The sequence below is a fragment of the Pituophis catenifer genome, unplaced genomic scaffold (assembly GCF_029215685.1).
Source record: "Pituophis catenifer annectens isolate HBS135680 unplaced genomic scaffold, rPitCat1.0.hap2 SCAF_6, whole genome shotgun sequence".
NCBI lineage: Eukaryota > Metazoa > Chordata > Lepidosauria > Squamata > Colubridae > Pituophis > Pituophis catenifer.
In genome coordinates this window covers 60,476,805-60,484,344 of record NW_027256886.1, presented here as the reverse complement: position 1 = coordinate 60,484,344, position 7,540 = coordinate 60,476,805, and the positions used below count along the sequence as shown (strand labels likewise).

At 35.8% G+C, this 7,540-nt stretch overlaps 1 non-coding gene across 1 annotated transcript; it reads left to right on the top strand.

The window, feature by feature from the left end:
* Positions 1-7,127: 7,127 nt before the first annotated feature.
* Positions 7,128-7,234, top strand: LOC139318892 (U6 spliceosomal RNA). The gene has a single exon (XR_011600544.1). It is a non-coding gene; the product is annotated as a U6 spliceosomal RNA (small nuclear RNA).
* Positions 7,235-7,540: the final 306 nt, after the last annotated feature.

The window sequence follows — 7,540 nt, the reverse complement described above, 5'->3', positions numbered from 1 at the left end:
AAAGGTATCACTTTGATAGAAAGGAAACAGCATATAGCCATACTTCCACATGACCACAGAAATTGTCCTTGGACAATGCTGGCTCACTTTGCCAAGAAATAGAGATTTCTACAGTAAGGCACCATGCCTTACTGTAAAGCCAGACATGACCAACAGGGAAGCTTTTATCTTTACTAAATAATAGCAAAGACTTAAAAAACAAATCCTCTCTTTTGAAGCATTATAGTAGTCATTGAGACTCTTGCAATCTATATGTGGTACCCCATCCTTCTATACCATTAAAACTTTTAATTCAGTAATAGTTTTCAACTTTCTTGGGGGAAAATTGGGCCTCAAACTGAATACTTCTAACATACATAAAGAGAAACTGTATAAATTTCCTGAGCTTCATTTCTCTGCATATTCCTACTTTATAGTCAATTTTAATTCCTGATTAAAAGACAAAATTATGTATGTTTGTTATTTCTGCTAAATTAAAATTTTTCCACTTTGGGAGAATATGCTAAACAACTACAAAACAGTTATGTAATATCATGGACAAAGCAAATTGATAGTTCTGCATATATTTCATTCATTGATTCAGTCCATCATTTTATATTATCCAAAAGGTACCCGAATTGTTCTTAATAAGATAATAAGATACAGATAGTCCTTGACTTATGACCACAATTGAGGCCAAAATTTATGTTGCTAAGTGAGACATTTGTAAAGTGAATTTTATGACCTTACTTGCCACAGCGGTTAAGTGAATTACTGCAGTTGTTAAGTTAGTAAAATGGTTGTTAAGTGAATCTGGCTTTTCCATTGACTTTACTTGTCAGTTGGTTGCAAAAGGTGATCACATGACCCCAGAACAGTGCAGCTATCATAAATATGACTCAGTTGCCAAACATCTGGATTTTGATCATGTCACAATGGGGATGCTGCAATGGTAGTAAGTGTGAAAAACGGTCATAAGTCACTTTTTTCAGTGCGTTGTAATTTTGAATGGTCACTAAATGAACTGCTGCAAGTGGAGGACTACCTGACAATACAATCTAATTAAATAAATAAACAAACAAATAATATAAGAACAACAATATAATGAAAGAAAATATTAAATACCAGAATTCAGCCACGTATAAGGAAAATCATTACAAAATGCTTCATAGGTGGCATTTAGCACCTGCAAGACTAGCAAAGATGTTCCCCAATGCGCAGCCAAATTGTTGGAAATGCGGCCATGGTCATGGCACCTTCTTTCATATGTGGTGGACATGCCCCGAAGCAAAAAGGTACTGGAGCAAAATTTGGAGATGGTTGAAAGATATACTTAAAGAAGAAATCGATTTGAATCCAGAAATATTTCTCCTGGGAATGGTAAAGAAAGGGTATGGAAAGGAAAAGGTCCACCTCCTAATACACATAACTACAGCTGCCAGACTAGCATACGCTCAATACTGGAAAAAGAAAGACCTACCACCAGATGACCTTATAATTAATAAAATATTAGAGTGTGCAGAGATAAGTAAATTAACACACGAGATAAATGACGATGAAAATTCTGATTATGATACTGTGTGGGGAAGATGGTATGAATGGATAAATGATAGAATTAAGGAAGGAATAAAAGGTGCAGAAATTAATTAGAAATGTATAGTATAAACGACACCAGACACTTACTCATGTATATATGTATAAACACTGCGAATCCGATGTCAAACAGAATTGTTACTATATTTTATTTGTGTAAAAAAAATCAATAAAATTGTATTAAAAAAGAAAAGAAAAGAAAAGAAAACTTGGTGACTACCTTATGCTGCTACCCATTTCTCAAATATGTTCTACCATCTACCTTAGATTCTTTGCAACTTCTGTGGAACTCTGTGTTACTGTAGTAGATTGTGTTTAATTAATTAATTAATTAATCAATTAATTAATTAATTAATTAATATGTTAGGCTTCTATGCCCTATTTTGTCTAAGAACACAAAGTTGCACACTTTGCACTCCCTTCTTTAATTTTTCTCCACAAGAATGCCCAGTCAGCTTAAACTCTCAAGTGCACATGCCAAATGTGAGCCTGTAAGGAGTGAAGCTTGGATTGTTATATCAGAGTGTATTTATCATCTTGTGAATGAAACCTCACGTTTATGTGATGTCTCAGCTTGAGAAAATATAGACTTGCTGGATCCTTTACACCTGGGGCACAAAACATTGTTTTTGTGACTGGAATCCATTTTTGAATTGGGCTTCCCAAAAGAACATGGGACTGGAACATTTTGTCTACTTTTTGAGTGGTAAACAGAAATTACCTGAAATTAAATTGAAATGAATGGAGTTATTCCATTTCTATTATAGGTACATTGACATTTGGTAGCAACTTTGGAAAAGGCTGCAGGCTGCAGGACAACCTGAACACTGGCTACCCTATCACGTGCTTAGCATTTATGTAGGAATGGTATGCATAATTCACAACAGCTGATCTAAATTTCCTTCTTGCAATAAAACAGAATGGAAATAAAGCAACCTTATTTACCTTAAGAAAATATCTATTATCACGCTTAGGAGGAACAAATAGGCTCCTTCAAGATAATCCATTTTTATAGATACTTTGCTCTAAGAAGACATAAAGCTGGGTACATGAATGTGAGAGTGTAAGAGAGTGAAAGAGGGGGAAAATATTTTCATTTTTGTGCAGCAAATAAAAGAATTCTTACCTGATGAATGGAACATAAACATTCATTGTTTGGCACGCTCTAAAGAAAAATAATAATAAAGATATGCCTGATGCTACTTCTTTTGTAACTATTTTCAAGTATTCTCATGCATTAAATGAAATCTTGTACATATGGATGTGTGGGTGCTTGATTTTCAGACTAATCAAGTGTTGTTTATGAAACAGAGAATTATAGATTTTCTTTCATGCTCTTTTTTGCTTGCTTGCTTGCGATTTCAGGATGTTTGTATGTCTTCACACAGTGTTTGGATCTCTTGCACCTGTGAAGCTGTTTACTCAGCTATGAACACAATTATGACAATAATAACAGTTGCTTTTGAAATAAACATCTGGAAAACCTTCTGGGTGCTGCATCGATCCTGAGAATGGCAGTCTTGGACAGTTAATGAGAAAAAAGGCTAATTTCTTTCCTTGCTTCTTGACCTGTAGAATACATAACCAAATTAAAAAAAAAGTGTAATACTGGAAACTCTTCAGCATGGCTTTATTTATTAGCAGTTGAATAGCGTCCCTAGAAACATTATGAAAATATTGCATGTTGCAATCTCTTTGTTTGACACCAATAAATCAATGCAGTGATTAATATTAGAGTACTGGGTTCATTTATAACAATTATTGTATACATGCCAAAAATTTGTACTCATCCCGTCTGTTACCTCAAAGACAAACTTCTTCATTAAGTGTTGCATCTACCTTCTTCCAGGTCCAGCAATAATCCTGCTAGAAGTGTATACATTGAATTGATCATGTGTTTGATATAACATAAAATATCTTCTTCATATGCAAAAATACTGATTAAGATATTGGTATTGATTTTGATAGAAATGGCTGAGTAGCTTAAATCTGAACCATTTGCAGTTGTTCCTAATTAACTGAGGCTTCATGTTATTGAGTACTCTGTCATTACTCAATTCTTCTTCCCCATCATCATTATACCCATACCAATACCATCAATGTCTTTTCTGTTCCTGCATTTGGATTCAGTTAGAGCATCCTCTGTCTTCTGGAATACATTTGGAACTTTTACTTATATGCAGTAATAATACAGCTCTCTCTCTGTCTCTATAAAAATCCTATTAATTAATGACAACCAGACTGTATTCAAAATATGATGCCCAATATTAGCATCATACTTTTGAGAAGATCAGAGAAAAAGTGGGCTGAATTAGAAGCAGGATAATCAGAACGATAAGGAAATCAAGTCCTATGAAGGTTAGTAGTATTCCTACTCAACCTATGGAGATCATACTTATGAAAGACCTGATAGCAGCCTTCAAGTGTTGTAAAGGAGATTTAGTTTCTATTGAATCAGAGAGTTGAAGTGAATGGGTAGGACTAGCAAGAAACAATTTTTAATGAAGTGTTAGGAGAAATAACTGTAAAATGAAAGTTCCTGAACATTTCTAAATGGAGGTTCCAGGAACTGATCTGTTGTCATATTTTTTTCATTGTGGATTTTCCCTGAACCTTGAAAAGGTTTAGAAAACTAGTCTAAGGAACTTTGGGACTTGGGGTTTCAAGATTTTTAAGTGGAGGCTCCTGAGGTTTCAAGTTTTTTATTTATTTATTAAATTCATGCGCCGCCCATCTCACTATCCAAAGCAACTCTGGGCAGCTCAATCAGGGCTCCTTGGATTTCAAGATTTTTAAGGAGAGGCTCCAAGAAAAGTCATTGATCCATCTTCATATTTTTCATTGTGGGTTTTCCATGGACCCTTTAAGAATTAAGAAAACTGGATTCAGAAATTTGAGACTGTAGGGTTTCAACTTGAGGCCCTGGGCTTTTAAGCTGTATCTCTGGAGTGATCTTCTTCTGATTTTATACCTGTTGTAATATGTTTGACAAGTTAGCACAATGTAACTCAACTTATTGAAGGCAGCTTGCATCTCAAAAAGACTTAAAGAACATCTAAGACCAATACTTCTAAAATGATTTTTGAGATGATTCCAAGGTAAAGCTTAGCCTGGCTGAGCTTGTATTAGAGCACAGAATGAAGGAGAAGTGATATTAAGTATCTGGTTTTCCCCTTTCAGTTTTTTCCCCCTAACTAGCCTTAATAAAAGCTAGTTAGTCTAGTCTAGTCTAGTCATGGGAATAAAGTACCGTAGATCAGTCCTTAACTGGTGGCATGGAAAGCAAATAAAATGTGTCAGAAGTTCTAAATACCAACTGTGAGGTATAAACAAAAAAGGAAACTTTGGTCTTATAACATGCAAAAAAAAATTATAGAATGGTTATAAGTCTTTTATGAAGATTTACAAGTCTTATATGAATACGTGCAGGGGAATCTTCAGGGGAATCAAAAAAATCAGGAGGGCAGAGCTGAACGCACAATTGAAGCTATTGTTTCTACTACTGCTGCAGGTTCAGTGTATATGGCGGGTCTTCAGGGGTGAAATGCTCCAGTTTCAGACCAGATCACCTGATCTGGTAGCAATGGTGGCAGGTGGTTTGGAGAACCGGTAGCAAAAATCCCTGCACCCCCCCCCATGCCCAGCTGAGCAGCGCGATCATCAGATGCTTTTTTTTTTTTACTTTTAAAAGCATTTTTTCTACAAGCTCCTCAGCTGAAGAGGTTGCAGAAAAAAATGCTTTTAAAAGCCTCTGACGATCCCAGCTGAGATGCCTGATCGTCAGAGGCTTTTAAAAGCATTTGTTTCTACAACCTATTCAGCCAAGGAGGTTGTAGAAAAAATGCTTTTAAAAGTTGGCCATGCCCGCCCAGTCACATTACCACCCCACCAAGCCACTCCCACAGAACTGGTAGTAACAAATTTTACATTTCACCACTGCGGGTCTTCAGTCATGAAGTTATGGCCACCATCCTGACTTTCTACAATCATCCTTTCTATGGACAGCTACTAATAATGGTAGTATGCTTAATCTTTTCTGCAAATAGAAAAAAAATCCTTGCATTAAAAAAAAAAATAACAATAACTAGGTTGTTAAGGAAAGAGACTGCAAGTGAAATTTTTCAATTAATTTTCTCATTCCCATACAGCTCCCTAAAACGCTATCGTGCTAAAGCATCAAGTCCATGGCAGATGCTTTAGGGACTATAAGACTTCAGGCCAAAGAAGCCAGAGTCTACTTTTCCTGTCAGTGGATGTTCCCATTAGGAAAACGTCACTGTAGGGACATTCTCGTTGAAGGAAAGTTTCATGATGTGCCTTTGCTTGCAGGCCTGAATAAGAATACTCATAATAATTAGTATTTCAGGGTCCAAATCTGTTTCATTGCTTCTCAATTGCTGAAAAAGGATGGAGCTAAGCGGTAGAAGCAAGCCAACACAAGTTTTTAATATAAAAGAAATGAAAAAAGAAAAAGAGAGAAAGCACAGGCACCTAGGAATGCTTCAGTTCATTTCGCAACCCTGAACTGTCTTCCAAAATAGAAGTAGGCATTTTGGACAGCTGCAGAGGGGGGTGGAAAAACTGTATGCTCAGCAGAACAGAGCCAAGCTGATATGGAATAGTTTTAAATGTCTTTCTCCTCATAACTAGATTATTCAGTACAATGTCATTTGCTGCCACTGACATTTTCTTTAAAGTCATAAAGGCCCACGCTGCAATAAAAGGGCTGAGAATAAAATTAGGAATATCATGTATAAATTATCTTTAACCTTAGCTTCATTTGGATTGTGACTTTTTAGACCTGATCAATTTTCGTGAAACTATCCATATAAAACAGTGAAAAAATATTTGATCCTTGGCTCCCATAAAGCTAACTTGATAATATCTGGACACTTAAGTACTGCCAGTGGTGACTGTCTCTGTGGGAAATTCTAGGAAAGTAGCAGGTACATCTGGAGTGTAATTTCTCAGAGGGTTATTCCTCGTAAGACAAGAAGGTAGAGTTTAAACAATGATCAGATATGAATAGTCAGCAGTTGCTAATTATAGCAGTTTTATGTATGTAAGCCCAGGTGAATTCAGTAAGATTTTTGTCTGATTAGACATGTCCCCAAACCATGTCTTTTTTGCCATTATTGAACCAGAGAACAGACTACACAGAGATAGTAATCTAATTTTTCTTTCATATAGTACTTATTTATTTAACGTATTTATGTGGCTGACCACCTGCCAACCCTGAATAGTAAACAACAACAGCAACAGTCACAATTCATAATGTTAAAAAGTTGCATAAACAAGAGATAGGATTTTAGGCTCCAAAATAACCCCTCATAGTAATAGCAATAGATTGACGTGCACCCTCAATGGATTCATTTGTACTCTGGCCCCAATGCCAGGAGAGGAGACAGATCTTTATGCTATCAGAAGGCCAGCAGAATCACAGGTATCCATATGTCAGGGAAAGACTGTTTCACAAGATAGCTAAACAGGCAAATTTCCGAGACTCACCAAACACACTACTTCCCTGATTGGAGTTCAGAGCATGCCCAGTTTGTGTGCTCTCTTTGGCAACACACAAAATAAAATTCAAACGATACAGAGAAGATTAGCATGGCCCCTGTGCAAGGATGACATGGAAATTCATAAAGTGTTCCATATTTTTACATGTGATAAAGCAAAGAGATATTGGAGTAGGATTCATATACTACTGCAGAAAATTATTTAAGTGAATATAAAGATAAAACCAGAAAGTTTAATGGAAAAAGACTTGGAAAAAATTTGGAACTTTGATATTATAAATGTTGATGGCAGCAAGACTACTTTATGCACAAAAATGGAAGGACATTTCGATCCGCACAATGGACAGATGGCTGCAAAAGTTGATGGAATTAGGACAGATGGGCTAAATTTACTGCTTTAATCAAAGAAAAAATGTAAGTATTTATTTATTTATTTATTTATTTATTTA